Source organism: Podarcis tiliguerta (assembly GCF_965153285.1).
Source record: "Podarcis tiliguerta genome assembly, chromosome: 11".
Taxonomy (NCBI): domain Eukaryota; kingdom Metazoa; phylum Chordata; class Lepidosauria; order Squamata; family Lacertidae; genus Podarcis; species Podarcis tiliguerta.
This window is the reverse complement of record NC_139544.1, coordinates 47,846,079-47,861,577: the sequence shown is the minus strand read 5'-3', so window position 1 is coordinate 47,861,577 and position 15,499 is coordinate 47,846,079. Positions and strand designations below refer to the sequence as shown.

Here is a 15,499-nt window from a genome sequence, read left to right as displayed (position 1 = left end):
CGGCATAACTTTTCCAACTGAAATGCATGGAGCATTCCCCTTAGTTGGCATGTGGAAAAAGGCTTGGGAAAAAGAAGAGGAGTTTGGATTTGATATCCTGCTTTATCACTACCCTAAGGAGTCTCAAAGCGGCTAACAATCTCCTTTTCCCTTCCTCCCCCAACAAACACTCTGTGAGGTGAGTGGGGCTGAGAGACTTCAAAGAAGTGTGACTGGCCCAAGGTCACCCAGCAGCTGCATGTGGAGGAGCGGAGACGCGAACCCGGTTCCCGAGATTACGAGTCTACCACTCTTAACCACTACACCACACTGGCTCTCATTGATGGTAGCCTAGAATAGAATAAGGTTTTCTGCTGCTGCATCACACTGTTGACTCATGTTAAACCTTACCTGGAGATGCTGGGATTGAACCTGGGACCTTCTACAAGAAAGGTGGCTACTCTGGGACTAAGCTGTTGTCCCACCCCTATATACTGCTACCAGGTTCAGAGGGAGCGTCCCTCTGAATTCCCAGGCACTGCAGAACAGCAGCAAGATGGGGAAATTGGTTTGTGGCCCTTCCCATAGACATCTGGAAAATGGGATGCTGGAAAAGATGTCCCTTTGGTCTGGTCCAGCACGGCTTGTAACCCCACCCACCTTGTCTCTCATACATGCATATAGGTATAGAGGGGGGTTGTGAGAGGGGGTCAAATGGCAATTAAATGCAGAACAAGCACTGTCTGTGGCAATGCAAAGCCTGAGATAAGCAGGCAACTTGAGATAATTCACTACAATTGTATTCAGCGATAAAACAATCACCCTAGCAGTCTTACTGTCCTATTTAGGGCATGTACAAGGCAAAGAACCCAAACACTCAGGTCTCCCATCTGTTTTTGGACTACAACTCCCATCCTCCCTTGCTAGCAGGACCAATGATCAGGGACGATGGGAACTGTAGTCCAAAAACAGCTGGAGACCCAAGTTTGGGAAACACTGCACTAGAAGATGATTGTTTATTTAAAGTAATTCGTGCAATAATTAAAATAAGGCTGCCAAACCCCCCCACCCTGGGAGCTGGATGCAGTCTGTAGGAAGGAATTGCAGCTTATGGCACATATGCACATCCCATTTTGTCTCCGATTAGCAGGTTTCTGTCTTGTTCACAAAAGCCTGCCATCCCTGTTTGCCCAGAGGCACCAGGAGGCGAAAAGAGCTACATACACAACAGGAGAAGCCTCTCACATTTAAGTTCCATTTGCTGTCAGAAGCATTGTCTTTTCAGAAAAGCCTAGCCAGACAGACTTTTAATCCAAGCCTTTAGCCTTGTGATAAGGAGGCTGGTCTCCACCAGTGATTTCACTCTTCTTCCATTATGGAGTAGGCAAAGAAGGGAAGCATGTTTGTATTTGGGGAGGTGGGAGTGGCTGGGGGATAGTCTGTTAGACGTGCACCACCGCAGGCAGGTAGCACAAAAAGTCAGACTGTTGAGAGCCGTTTAATCCTTAGACAGGAAGATAAAAAGTTGGCTTAGACAGTATGATACTGTGCAGATTTCAGACTGGAAGGTTTAGCGCCGTCTGTTCTTTATAAAGAGGGAGATACTCCAGAAAAAAGGGGAAAAGCCACAAGTGACAAGGAACAGAATGAAAGGAGCATATGACTTTCTTACTTAAAAATCCTTACAACAAAGGGAACAGAACAAACATGGGATTCCTTCACATCTCTTGACTTCTTGCTTCCATCTGATTTACAATTAAGACCAGTATGCTATTCTGGAAAGAAGTTAAAGGGGTCTGGAATTTGGCAGGAGTCCAGGGTGGGTAAAACAGCCCCTGTCCTGTTTGGGATCTGAAACACTGAGCCCCTTAAAGTTAGAGCCACGTGAACATGCTCAGAAGAATGAAGATGCAGAGACCACAGATGCTTTAAGGAAACAATGGCCAAGGCAATTCCAAATTCAAAACAGCAATGCTCGCTTTTGATGTTTTGGTGCACAAATCGAACAGAGAATGCTGGTTTTCTTAAAAGTAGGTGACAACTCTTCAGGACAAGCCTATTGTTTGTTACTACTGGCCAAACCTGCCAGTCAAGACTGGTCATATCTTCCTTTTGGTAGGGAAATTGCTGGCTCAGAACAGCCAGGAAATACCTGGATAGTCCTTGGGTGCTATGAAAGGGAAGAACCATCAGGGTAGGAGGCATATTCCTCCCCTCTCCAACCACTATGGATGATGATTTAGAAGAGCTTCCTGCAACCAGGTTCCCTCCAGATCTTGCTGGCCTAGAATTCCCATCAGCCCCAGCCAAACATGTCCAATAACCAAGGATGATGGGAGTTGGTGTTGGCACCCGTCTGTCTCAAGAGACAATGGAGCGCGCCTCCGGAGGTGAAGTCAAACAGCTGCATTAGAAGCACCAAAGGGACCTTCCACAGTGCACCAAGTGTGTGTGGAGGTCCTGGGTTCCCCAGACAACAACCCCCTCCTCCGCCGCCTCTTTGATGTGGTCCAAAGAAAGCAGAGCACCAGCTTGTCTGCAGGAGTTGCTGAAAGGAGGCGTACAAGGCGCCATCCAACCATCTTAGGGACTCCACTCTTTGCTTGGTACGTATGCAAACAGAACTTCCAGCATCTTCTAAACGCAAGAGCTTAAGTAACATGCAAAACACTCCTAGCATCATATTATGTTCCAAACAATGCTACAGTCCTACTTACTGCTGTATTTCTAGCCTACAGATACATGCAATGTGATGAATCAGCAAGATTTCAGCTCCACACCACTCTCTTCAGCATAAGGTTAATATGACTTCTTCCCCAATTTGAGATTATTAATTATTTTGGACAGATCCCTAAAATGCTGAAGTAGTTACTTTGGCCTGCTGTGTACTAGAGTATTCCATCTGCCTTCATGCTGAGAGCGCTGAAAATTAGCCTAATCACATTTCACATGGATGTTCTTTAGTACTATTAGTCATCTGAAGTAGACTTTGTAAAACATGAAGAAAGTATTACCTAAAAGCGGTGGGATAGCATTATGCTGTTGAATATTCTAACTACTCAGAGTAACAAGACCTCCTGGTCAAGATCACATGAAGCACTGTGTTAGGCAAAGTATTCTCTTAACCTGATAACATAGATATCTTTTCCATATAATAAAAATGTAAGAGTGCCATCACACATTCCTTCCTCACCACCCCCTTCATTGAAGGATCTGTAATGCTTCATTACAATCCTGAATTTCCATGAAGTCCAGGTAGGGGAGCATGAGAAGGGGGAGACGAAGAGGGAAAAGGTGGTGCTTAAATCAATGGGAGAGTTCAGTCACACATTGTATTTCACTTCTAGTACCATGTGTTGTTTTCAGTATGAAGTTCCAGATTCGAAGAAGTCATTGAAAACTGGTATTTTATTAACAAGCTAACATCCATATACATACAACATTCATCAGCCGAACTTAACCTTATTAGAGAACACACTATAGAGATTAAAAGCACCACCAGAACCCATCACTGTTCCTCCCCTCCCCTTCAGTCTCATTATCAGTGAGTGAAGACTGAAGCAGAGCACAGAGTCAGACCTGCATGAAGCTAAATGAAGAGATTAACATAAAGAACAATTTGCAATTGTTACCTTGCTAAAGAAGTGATTTACTGTTTAAAGGTAAAGGTAAAGGTACCCCTGCCCGTACGGGCCAGTCGTGTCCGACTCTAGGGTTGTGCGCCCATCTCACTTAAGAGGCCAGGGGCCAGCACTGTCCGAAGACACTTCCGGGTCACGTGGCCAGCGTGACAATCTGCATCTGGCGAGCCAGAGCCGCACACGGAACGCCATTTACCTTCCCGCTGGTAAGCGGTCCCTATTTATCTACTTGCACCCGCAGGTGCTTTCGAAGTGCTAGGTTGGCAGGCGCTGGGACCGAACGGCAGGAGCGCACCCCGCCGCAGGGATTTGAACCGCCGACCATGCGATCGGCAAGTCCTAGGCGCTGAGGTTTTACCCACAGCGCCACCCGCGTCCCGATTTACTGTTTAGTCTCTTCATTTAGCAGCAAATCACTTCTTTAGCAAGGCGTCAATTGCAAATTGTGCATTATGTTAATTTCTGAACCTCATGTTCTTTAACTAGGCATCAGAACTGCTAAACCCAGGTCACAAATGTGCAGAAACTCCTCTGCACAGAGGGTTGCTATGTCATTAATAATACATCTTGCAAGCTTTCTGCCTAAGTTTCCCCACCAAGTTCAAGGTTCTGTGTCAAGATCACTCTCTGGAAAGCAGAAACAAGTGACACCACAAGCTTCCTCTGTCCCATTTAGCTTGAAAGCTCTGCTTTACAGCACGGGAGAAGTAACATTCTTCAATGACAAAGCAATCATCTTCGTTAGCACGCAAGTGCAACCACAACACACACACACACTGCAAACCATTTCTACTCAGCACCATCATGGGTAGCCAACATGATGTCCTCCTGTAGGACTACAACTCCCATCAGCCCTGACCACTAGCCATGCTGTGCTGCATGCAGAAGATCCAAGGTTCAACACCCCGCAACCCCTGGCTGAAGCTCAGTCAGAACAGTCTGCTGCTGCAAATCAGAGCGGACAATACCAACTTGAATGGGTGGGTGTGTGGGTGAACCATAGTATGACCTTCTTGTGTTTGGACAGGAGAGAGACATATGCAGAACAAGTACCACGAGAGAGACAGCATTTGTCAATGCATGTGAAGCACAGTGACTCTCTGTCACGGTACATATATGAATAGTTTAGAACTGAACGTTTACATTTCCTAAGAACACAAGAGCCGCCATCCTGAACCAGACCAAAGACCCATCTAGTCCAGGATCCCGTTTTTACAGTGGATGACAAGGTGTCTATTGAGAAGCCTGTAAACAAGACCTGAGTGCATGTCAGTGATTTGCACCCAGCACCTGATTCCTCTGAAGGTGTCAGCTACCTAAATGAACTTTCTCATCCATGTAGACTATGCACTAACACACATAGTTGACTTGTTATGTGATTCTGTATGACCATTTCCCACAAGCCTGAACTCTTGAGAGGGAAGGACTGGGAGCTCATATTCTCCCCCACCTTACCATTCCAGAAAGTCCCACTAAACACTCTAGGACCTGCATTCAAATAAATGTGTTTTTAGGACTGCAATGCCAATTGTCAAAGTCAGTACCAAGAAACACAGTTAAGGAGGTATTTTTAACAGCAGCTTTCTCAGCTGGCTATGAGAATACGTGACATGGCAAAAACACAGGGCCTTTTAAGACTCAAAGCTGTTTTCAGGTTGAGCTTGTGCTGTAGGGCACAAGCATGGAAAGGGATTGCATCTTCATCCATCCGTGAAGAAGCGAAATACAGACACAAACACACATAACGCACAAATCAATGGAGGCCCCAACTATGATCAAATACAACCAGACATCCTCCATATGAGAAATCTCTTAAGTATTAGGTCATGAAGCAAACCCATGAATGTGGTCAACGGTTATTAAATAACTATGCAAATGTACTAGGAGGGTGAATTGCGAGGGAGGCACACTGGAGTTGAGGAACGCCTAGTAAGTCGTATCTTCCGTTTGTCACTGTGAATGACTAGTAAGAGTTTACTTTAGTTCTCCACATGTCATTACAATTAAGCACAGGGCTACAGGACAGCCGACACCACAGGCCTATGAAAAGGCTCCAACTGCATGAACCAGGTTGTAGGATGCCTATTGCATCACATGCAAATTATCCACTTTCCTTTAACTTTGTTTTTTGTCTCATGATTGAGCTTTTCCATTTCAGACCGCAGGTGGGAGCTGGGGTTTACGTTCTCTGAAGACGTCTCCAGATTTACTCATTTTCTAACTCTTCCCTATAGGTATAAAACTATCAAGGCAAGACCCAGCCTGGAAGAATTCTCCCCAGTGGCAATTCTCAACACGTAGGAAAATATTTATGCGAATCAGTGTTTTTTAAACACGCAAAAAAAAAAATCCTCATCTGCAGAAGAACAAGCTCAACATGACCATTGTGCTGAACTTGTTGTATGTCAGCCCACTAACGTCTGGGTATTTGCACTCCCAGTTTCAGCTGGCAGGCGCAATAAGAAGAATCTAAGGAGGGAAATGTTGCTTTCCAGGTTTTGCATCGCCAAGTCTCTTCTAGTTACCACAGACAGCGAAAGCGAAAGGGCTCGGGGGCAAGGGAAGAACTCGGCTTTAAAGAAGTGGAGCCAAAGCCATCTCTCGAGTCTTGTTGAACAAACGCATGGCAGAAACTAGTTCACAGGCTTGAATTGGGGGACCTTGCGCTTCCTATATGGGTAGAATTGTTTTGCTTTTAAGCAGCCATCCAAGCTTAAAGGACTCGGGAGCCAGTGTGGTGTAGTGGTTAAGAGCGGTGGACTTGTAATCTGGGGAACCGGGTTCGCGTCTCCGCTCCTCCACATGCAGCTGCTGGGTGACCTTGGGCCAGTCACACTTCTCTGAAGTCTCTCAGCCCCACTCACCTCACAGAGTGTTTGTTGTGGGGGAGGAAGGGAAAGGAGAATGTTAGCCGCTTTGAGACTCCTTAGGGTAGTGATAAAGCAGGATATCAAATCCAAACTCTTCTTCTTCTTCTTTGTGAACCTGGCCTAGAAACTACCTGCAACTGGGCAAACCGTTTTGAGAAACTGCATTTAACATTTTTCATAGGTTTTCAGACCCTCCAAATGCCCCTATTTTCTAGGGACAGTCCTGGATTTACAGAAGCCATCCCAGTTTCTGATTTGATCCTGGAACATCCCACTTCTCTTTTGGACATCCCTATTTTCATTGGAGAAATGTTGGAGGATATGGAGTTATGCGAACCACAGGTCAAGGAGCTTTGGGCCTACCCTGGAGGTAGGGCTGTGAAACCCTGGGTAGCTGCTTCCAGCCACTGCAGGCAATTCTGAGCTAGATGGAGCACCAGTCTGATTCTGTATAACACAGCTGCTTATGTTCCTTTATAAAATTGCCTACTATCATTCCCTTTTCACACAAAGATGCACAGGTAAACAATGCTTAGGAATGGAAGCCAGGCCATTCAATGGTTCCTTATAGGTAGACACAGAGGCTTGAAAGGCCTGAACTTCATACGTCGAATTCAAAATGCACACAATCTTTCTGCAATGCACTGAATTGGATTTCTAGGTTTCAAGGTCAGCTTCCCTTGCTTTAGTTTTGAATGTGGTGCCTTTTATTAGTTTTGTTTGCTCTTTTTTCCTCTCAAGCTTACAGCACTGCATAGCAAGCCCTGTCGAGTGATGTATCTTAATGACACACTGAACTACATTTTACCCACGAAAAAAGCTGCCAGATGTTTCATGCTGTCCGATTTTATTAGGTCGCTGCACAAAGAAGAGTCAAAGGTAATTCCTTTTAAAAACAAAAACACAACCACTAACCCATTTTCAATTTGGTAACATTTTTCCAACCCAGATTTCTAGTGCAATGCAGTAGAGTTGACAATATTGATTGCAATTAAAAAATAACAATAAAGCCAGGAGGAATTAAAGACAAGCTTTCGAGATCAGAAATTTCTGCTCAGTGATATTTACGACAGCATCAGAAATCTTTTCTAAGTGTGGGTAACCAGGAACTAAGGGACTGGTGTTAAAAAAAGAACCATGCTTGGATTCACCCTCCCCTACACAGTGGTACCTCGGGTTACATACGCTTCAGGTTACAGACTCCACTAACCCAGAAATAGTACCTCGGGTTAAGAACTTTGCTTCAAGATGAGAACAGAAATCGTGCTCCGGTGGCGTGGCGGCAGTGGGAGGCCCCATTAGCTAAAGTGGTGCTTCAGGTTAAGAACAGTTTCAGGTTAAGAACAGATCTCCAGAATGAATTAAGTTCTTAACCCGAGGTACCACTGTAATCTCATGTGCCATAAATGATGGGATTCCATGTGGAATCTGTTATTTGGATTCTCAACAATCTCAACATTCATTTACAAACAAAAGGAGTGGGGATGAAGCAGGTTTTTGACCTTGATGTCTACAGAGATAGGTATGAATGACTAAAAAATTCAGAGGAGTAGAACATTTCTGCCATGCATTCTGATCTATTATCAATAACTCCTAATCATGAGCCCCTCCCCCCCCCCCCGGCCTGCATAGTCTTCCCATAGTCTTCCCATCTCTCCCATGGAGGAGCCGGAGGGGAATCTCAGCTACCACATTGGGGAGGGAATCTCAATTCGCATTGGGCTGCTTTTATTATAAGGAAGAAAATGTACACGCATATCATTGGCTTGCAGCGTTTTCTTCACACCTACAATTTGTGGGTGTGAAAACATATAAGCTGCTCTGGAATCTGCTTCAGTCACTTTCTTCCCTATCCGAGTTTCAAGCCTACTTTGCCTTTCTCCCAAAACAGCATGCAACAATTTGTAAAACAAATTATTTCTGCATCAATATTTATAACAGAGGGAAAAACCATACCTGCACAGGACTGCAGACTCTAGATAACAGCAACAACCAATAGCACAAATTAGCAGCCAACAATAAATACTTTCTTAAAGCAGCCCTTCAGTGGATTCAAGAAATGCCGTCCTTGACAGTAATAAATTCTCTAATTACCCAAATAAAAGCTGCACAATTTGGGTCATCCTGTCATTCTTCTTGTTTCTAGAGATTTGTGGCTTTGGGAGTTCTTGAGCAATGTGCAGTTCCACAAAAACCTATAGGTCCATCTATGACTAACTGCGAGTTAATGAAAAGGCGGCTTGGGTGCACAGAAGACAGGGCTGCTACACCAGGCAAAGCCAATAGGGTGCCGTCCAAATGTGGTTGGACTCCAACTCCCAACAGCCACAGCCCCCATGGCCAATGATCAGGGATGATGGGAGCTGTGGTTCAGCAGTAGGTCAGAGTCTGCCACTGAAGTGGAACTGCCAACACTCAACCATGCACAAGAGATTAAAGTGGTACCTTGGTTCTCAAACACCTTGGTACTCAAACAACTTGGAACCCAAACACTGCAAACACAGTAGTAAGTGTTCCCTTTTGTGAACTTTTTTTCAGAAATTGAATGTGCTCCGTTTTGAATGTTAAGCTTCCAATTTGAGTACAACACTTCTGTTTTGAGTGCCACACTTCCGTTTCGAGTGTTACACTGAGGTCTGTCTGTTTTTGCTATTTATTCTGCATTTTGTGGCTCTTTTTTGTTTTGTTTTTTTGTGACTGTGTGGAACCCAGTTCAGCTACTGATTGATTAATTGTGTGACTGCAGTACATTGTTTATTGCTTTCATTTTATGGATCAATGGTCTCATTGGATAGTAAAATTCATGTTAAGTTGCTGTTTTAGGGGGTCGTTTTTACAAGTCTGGAACAGATTAATCCATTTTGCATTACTTTCTATGGGAAAGTGCGCCTTGGTTTTGGAACGCTTCGGTTTTGGAACCAACTTCCAGAACGGACTAAGTTTGAGGACCAAGGTACCATTGTACAAGCAACTAAGTAGATTCTATGCACTCTTCCAGACTCTAATCAGGGGAAGAATCATAGAATTGTAAGGCTGGGAGGGACCACGAGGGTCATCTAACCCCTGCAGCACAAGAATCTTTTGCCCAAGAGTTTAAGAGTCTCATTTTAAGAATTATCGGGACAGAAGTTCCAGACAAGATGATTAGGCTGTTTATGATTCCAACAACAGCAGCTAGGATCCTCTATGCACAAGAATGGAAGGAAGAAGTTCCCACCAAAAAGAATGGATAAGTAAAAGGATGGACTATGCAGAATTGGCAAAGTTAACAGATAAAATTAAGAGAACCTAACGGTAACTGTTTTATAGAAGAATGGAAGCCTTTTTTCCGACTACTTAAAGAACTACTATAGTATGATGAATTCACGAACAGGATTTGAATTATGAGCAACAGAAGGAATTAGAGATTATTGGATTGTTGTTAGGGTGTAAGAGAGAGAAATTAAGGTGCAGCAAAGAAGGAGAAATAAAAAACCACGGAAAATGGAGTCGACAAAACAAAAGAAAAATCTTATTACGTATTGGAGTGTGTGGCGTTTCCCTCCTAGGTGGGTCATAAGGAAAGGGTTAAAATGAGTGTGATATGATTGGCCAGTGGAAACTGATAGGAGGAGTTAGGGTTAGAGGGGGCGTTGTGTGAAAGTCAGTTGAGAGTTGGGAGTTGAAGAAGGAAGAGGGAGGTTTAGTCTGTGGGTTGGTCAAGTTGTGTGGTGAAGGAGTAAGAGGAATTGTTAAGTGGAGTCAGATAGATAGTTGGAATAATCAGTTTGAAGTTGTTAGGAACGCATGGGACAGTTAAGGAACTAAGATTAAGAAACTGCCAAGGAAAATTAACTGAAATCATAAGCTTGTTCATGCCTATAAATAAACTTGATTATTTGTTAATGTTAACAACTGTCTGGACTCAGTGATTACCCGTGAGGAGAAACGGGTTGGTGGCAGCGAAGAAAGCAATCACAGTGGTGGCACAGGGTCAATAGACCGTCAAATGTCCGGGGGCCCTGTGTGATTGCCACAGAGTGTATATCTGAAACTTGTGAAAACTTAATAAATTATAACTGAAAAAAGGAATCATTTAAAGAAGTTTCCATACGCTCATCTGGACTACATAATCAGGGAAGAGTGTCTGATCTGTCTCCCAAGATCACAGCACAGGAGTGAAGGCTTTCTCTGCTATTTCTACTATTATGGGATTAGCTCCCAAGCGAAGACCAGCTCTCCTCTAGGGAGGAAAGCAAGAGAGAGAAACAACTCTCTTAGCCAAAGGAGAGAGACAATTGGACACGAGCCTGATATCAGAACTATCAATGTTCAGAAAGCATTGGGAGAGGACTTCAGTCTCTCAGGACACACTGCTGCTGACCTGATTCTGTAACAAAAAGTTTCAAAGGGAGACTTCAGAGCAAAATTGCTGAACTGGAACTTATCCTCAAGTTTCATTCTATTCATTTAGTTCTTGATAGGATCTTCTCTCCCACTCCAGGTGTCAAATTAGCATAGCAAAGGTGGGAAGATTGCATTATCTAAAATTCCTGCACTGCTCGCATCTTGTATGTATGTGTTTTGCATGTAAGTGTCACAGCCCTACTTGCATTTCATGACCTTTGGGCTTCAGTGATTTGATTTTCTCTCCTCCCCGTGCCACACTCAGTATTTTTCAATAATGGGAGATAAAGGCTAGATAGAGATATTTCTCTGCCAACTAACAATACCAGTTCATATATCTGACAAAGAGGCTCATTGCCACAATATGCCTGCTAGTATTTTAAAAGCCACACAACATCCATACCAAAGTCCATAAATTATATTATTACTGTATTGTTACAGGGAACCAGGAAGAGGGCCTTCCCGGTAGTGGCACCTGCCCCTGGCAATGCCCTCCAGTCAGATGTCAAAGAGATGACTAATTATACGACCTTCCATAGACATCTGAAGGCAGCCATGTATCAGGAAACTTTTACTTTCTGATGTGTCTACAGTGGTACCTCAGGTTACATACGCTTCAGGTTACAGACTCCGCTAACCCAGAAATATTGCTTCAAGAACTTTGCTTCAGAATGAGAACAGAAATTGTGCTCCGGCGGCATGGCAGCTAAAGTGGTGCTTCCGGTTAAGAACAGTTTAAGGTTAAGAACAGACCTCTGGAATGAATTAAGTACTTAACCCGAGGTACCTCTGTAGTGTTCTTTTATATTTTGTTGGAAGCTGCCCAGAGTGGCTGGAGCAACCCAGCATACAAACATATTATTATTATTATTATTATTATTATTATTATTATTAAAAGCACATGGCTTTCCCCAAAGAATCTTGGTAGCTTGTTAAGGAGGAAGGGAATTGAAGCTCTGTGAGGAGCAAACCAGAGTCCCCTGGAGTCTTTGGGGGAAGCCCTGAGTTTGAAATGTATGAGGTGCCCGAATTGTCACTTTCCCAAGAACCCAAACTTTGATCCATCCTCAACCACCACCTCCACAGAGCTTCCTTTTGTAATGATACCTTATGGGGCAATTGTGGAACTGATGTTGATTGACTGCATCAATATTACTTTAAAATTCGAATACAAAACTGAGAAGCCCAGTCTGTAAAACACATCCTGTTAAAGGCCTGGGTGGTGAACAAAAAGTTCTTCAGCTGGTGCAGAAAAAACCATGGGTTGTAGCCAGTGCTGATCCTGCTCATGAGAAGACCCACAGAAATAATTAGGCATGGCTAAGTTACATGCTCCCATTTCAGTGGGTCTATTCAGAGTAAAATTTCTCTGGCTAGGACCCCATGAAGGCATTGCAGGTGAACCATTCTGGGAAGGCTACACTCTGACAGTATTCTACACTTTTCATAAACCCCTCCTCAGCTGTTGGGAAATCAGCCTACAGAACTTTTTAATAAAATCACAGAATTGTAGAGTTGGGAAGGGACCTCAAGAGTCATCTAGTCCAACCCCTTACGGTGCCTGAATCTCGAACAAAGCATCCATTTTAAACCAAGAAACCAACTTAAAATAGAATAAAAGCAAGGGCTACCTTGTCGCGGGGCTGTTTCAGAAACAAAACAACCCACGGAAATTAAAATAACCTATGCAAATGAACCCAGAGCAAGGATCTCTACCTGGGAAAGGCTGCCATTTACGCGGCTCGCTCCTCTAGGAGGCGCTCCGCCGCGGCGTCCAGTCCAGGGAACGGAACCGCTTCCTCACGTGCAAACGAGCCAGCAACTTTTCCAAAGCCTAGCCGGCTCTGAGCAAAGAGGCGGCCGCTCGGCTTCTCGCGGAGAAAATCAGCTCCTCTTGCACCCCACCCACCCATTCCTTTGCGGTCCGGCTCTCTTGACAAACCTCAGCAGCTGAAGTTCTCTGCTGGGCGACCTCGTGGTTTTCCTCGGCTGGGCGGGGAGCCGAAGGGACGGGCCCTGGACCGGGAGGCGCCCAGCCCTCCAGAACTTTTAACCAGCCTGGACTGGGGCAGTTTCCCCGCCCAACACCTGCTGCTTGCTCAACGTCTAACCCAGAGCCTCCCTAACTTTTGGGGGCCGCCTCCCCAGCGCCTGCTACCCTACCCTAACACAAACCATTAATTCAGAACAGTGGTTTGCACGACCCGCTAAGGAAGGTGGTGACACAACCGAATTCTAAACAGTAGCAAGTCATTGCACATTTATTCAAAATCCAGTTAAATCTTTTTGGTTTAACCCATTCAACAAAACTGGTGGGCCGGTGAGAGCAGCTTTTCAGCGTCATTTGCACCTCCAGCGATACCCGGCCGCCCCCTTGTCTCTTATTAACGCCTCCCCCCCCCCCCCCCGGTTATCCCCACCGCCTCCCAGGGTGAGCTCGCAAGCTTCCTTGCAATTTTAGGGCAGTGGGTTGGTCCTAATTAAAGTATTATTGCCCAGCTGTGGAATTTGGGGGGTTGGGGGGAGTTCCTTAGGGGCCAAGACGGGTTCCTTTGCTCTTCACGTTTCTCCAGCTAGTCCTGAGGAAGAAAATCACATGCATACAAGCGGAGCGGAGCCCAAACCTGCAATTCCTATAAACCGCCTTGATTTGGGAAGCACATCTGGAATCAGAGCTGGGCTTCTCTGCCTTCCCGCAAGGGGGATGCCTGGGACAGTCTTCGAAAGACTCAGGGTGTTGACCTGGATTTCAGCGGAGAACAACTCGAAGAGTATTCTGTCTAAATAATGATTGCGAGGGCAGACTTAGTTCAGCCTCCGCCCCCCCAACAGTGGGAAAAGATGACTTAGTCTTAGGCACAACTTTCCCCCCACGCTCACACATGTAGGCACGGAACACGCCCCTCTTCGGAAAGCAGAGGGGCAAAACCCAAACAGGGGGGCGGAGTGCGGAGAGATGGAGGACTCGCTTGCCAGCTTGCATTCACTTTGAGGGTCTATCGTGAGGGTCTCTGCCCCCCCCCCGCCGCCGCCCAGGCTGCCCTCCTAGCCCCATCCGTCCCGGGGGTTGGCTTCTCCTGAGCCCCCCAGGCAGAGCCGCCTCGACACACACCCCCCAGAACCCCACAAGCGTTTTCACAGCCCCCCATTCTTCCCCGTCCCTAGAACCCCCAGCCCTGTCTGCCCCGCTCTCCGCAAGCCGCTCTCTCACCTGCTGCAGCAGCTGCTGCTGTTGGTCCAGAGGCAGCCTGTGATTCTCGCAGTTCAAAGCAGGGAGGTGAAAGGCGGGTTTTTCTGGGTTTTGGGGTTTTTTTAAGCAAAGATCCGAGTCCTCCCGCTAGTGTTCTCAATTTAGCTGCACCGCTTGCAACCATTGGGGGAAGAACCGTGGAAACCGCCCGCCTCCCTCCTCTGCGATAGGCGGGACGGCTGGGAGGAGCAGCTCTGATTCGTAGCTCCAAGAGCCCCCCAACTCCCTCGCCGCGCTTTGCTTTTTTGGTAAACGGGGGAGGAAACCCCGCTCTTCCCTTCTCCCCTTTGCATCCAGCGTTCATTCAAAGATGAGGCGCGCCCCGCCCCCTTCATTTGCATGGGGCGGAGCCCTTCCGAGGCGGAGGAGGCCGAGGAGTCCCCATTGGCTGGGGGCGTTCCTCTCCGAGTGACGCGTCAGGGCCGGTGTTCCCCCGCCGCCGCCGCCGCGCTCTGTACCCACTGAATGAATATATGAATGAATGATGAGCGGCTGCATCACACTTATTCTGAAAGTCTCCTCCGAGGCTGCAAAGAGGGGAAGGCGACAGAGATTTCCTCACTCTCCCTTGCTGCTGGGAAGTTGCTGAGCAGGGAGTGTGGAGACTGTGAGAGGGAGTCTGTTTTCCCCGACGTGACAGCTGCTTCACCACCAAGGCAAAGCGCCAAGAAACTGTGAAGAGAGACGTGGACTTTTCTCTCTCATTTTCCCCCTCCTTAAAAATTGCAACATGCAAGCACAGCGGGATCAAGCTGTGAACAGCTTAGGGCTTTAATTCCATCACTTAGTATGCAGGGCATAATTGATGGCACTCGCCTCGTTTGAAGGATGACATTGTCACACAGGTATTATTAAATCCGCAGCACATCCCTGCGGGAGCTGCAGGCACTCGGAGGCGATGGGAGGCTCCAGTTCCCCTGCCTGGGCCTCTGCCAGGCCTGGTCTCGCGGGCGGCTGGGTCACCCCCTCCTCTCCACTAGGCTGGCTGCCAAAAATACTTCTGGGTGTGCACTGTGAGGGTTTGGTATTGATTGGAAACAGGAAGGCTCAGGCTTTGTCATTGCCCGCCTGGCTTAATTAACTCAACAGGCTGAGCCTCCCTGATCCGGATCGGCCACTATACCAAGGGTGTAAGGGTCAGAGGGCATCTCCTTGCATGGGCAGCGGGTGACCTCCCTGCTTCTCCCCCCACCCTGCTTTGAAGCTTTCTCCTAGGGCCAGCCTTGACACCAGAGCAAAATGAAGTAGCTGCTTAGGCAGCAGGTTCTATATAGGGCAGAATTTTCTCGCCTCCAATTTCTATCTCTCTGAGTCATTTCTTTAAAACATACCAGCGCGGTCCAGAGCAGAATCCATCCATCAATCCGTACGGC

The 15,499-nt window shown here is 46.3% G+C and overlaps 1 protein-coding gene across 3 annotated transcripts in view; it reads right to left on the bottom strand.

The window, feature by feature from the left end:
• The window catches only part of PDZD2 (PDZ domain containing 2), a 230,589-nt gene extending 216,210 nt beyond the window's left edge, over positions 1–14,379 (bottom strand). The window contains exon 1 of one of the 3 annotated variants that reach the window (XM_083402584.1): positions 14,088–14,379. The gene's annotated coding sequence lies outside the window, so the exon portion shown is untranslated. Of the gene's footprint in view, positions 1–12,592; positions 12,829–14,087 lie in introns of those variants that run through there. The other 2 variants (XM_083402586.1, XM_083402585.1) reach the window with 2 other exon arrangements.
• Positions 14,380–15,499: the final 1,120 nt, after the last annotated feature.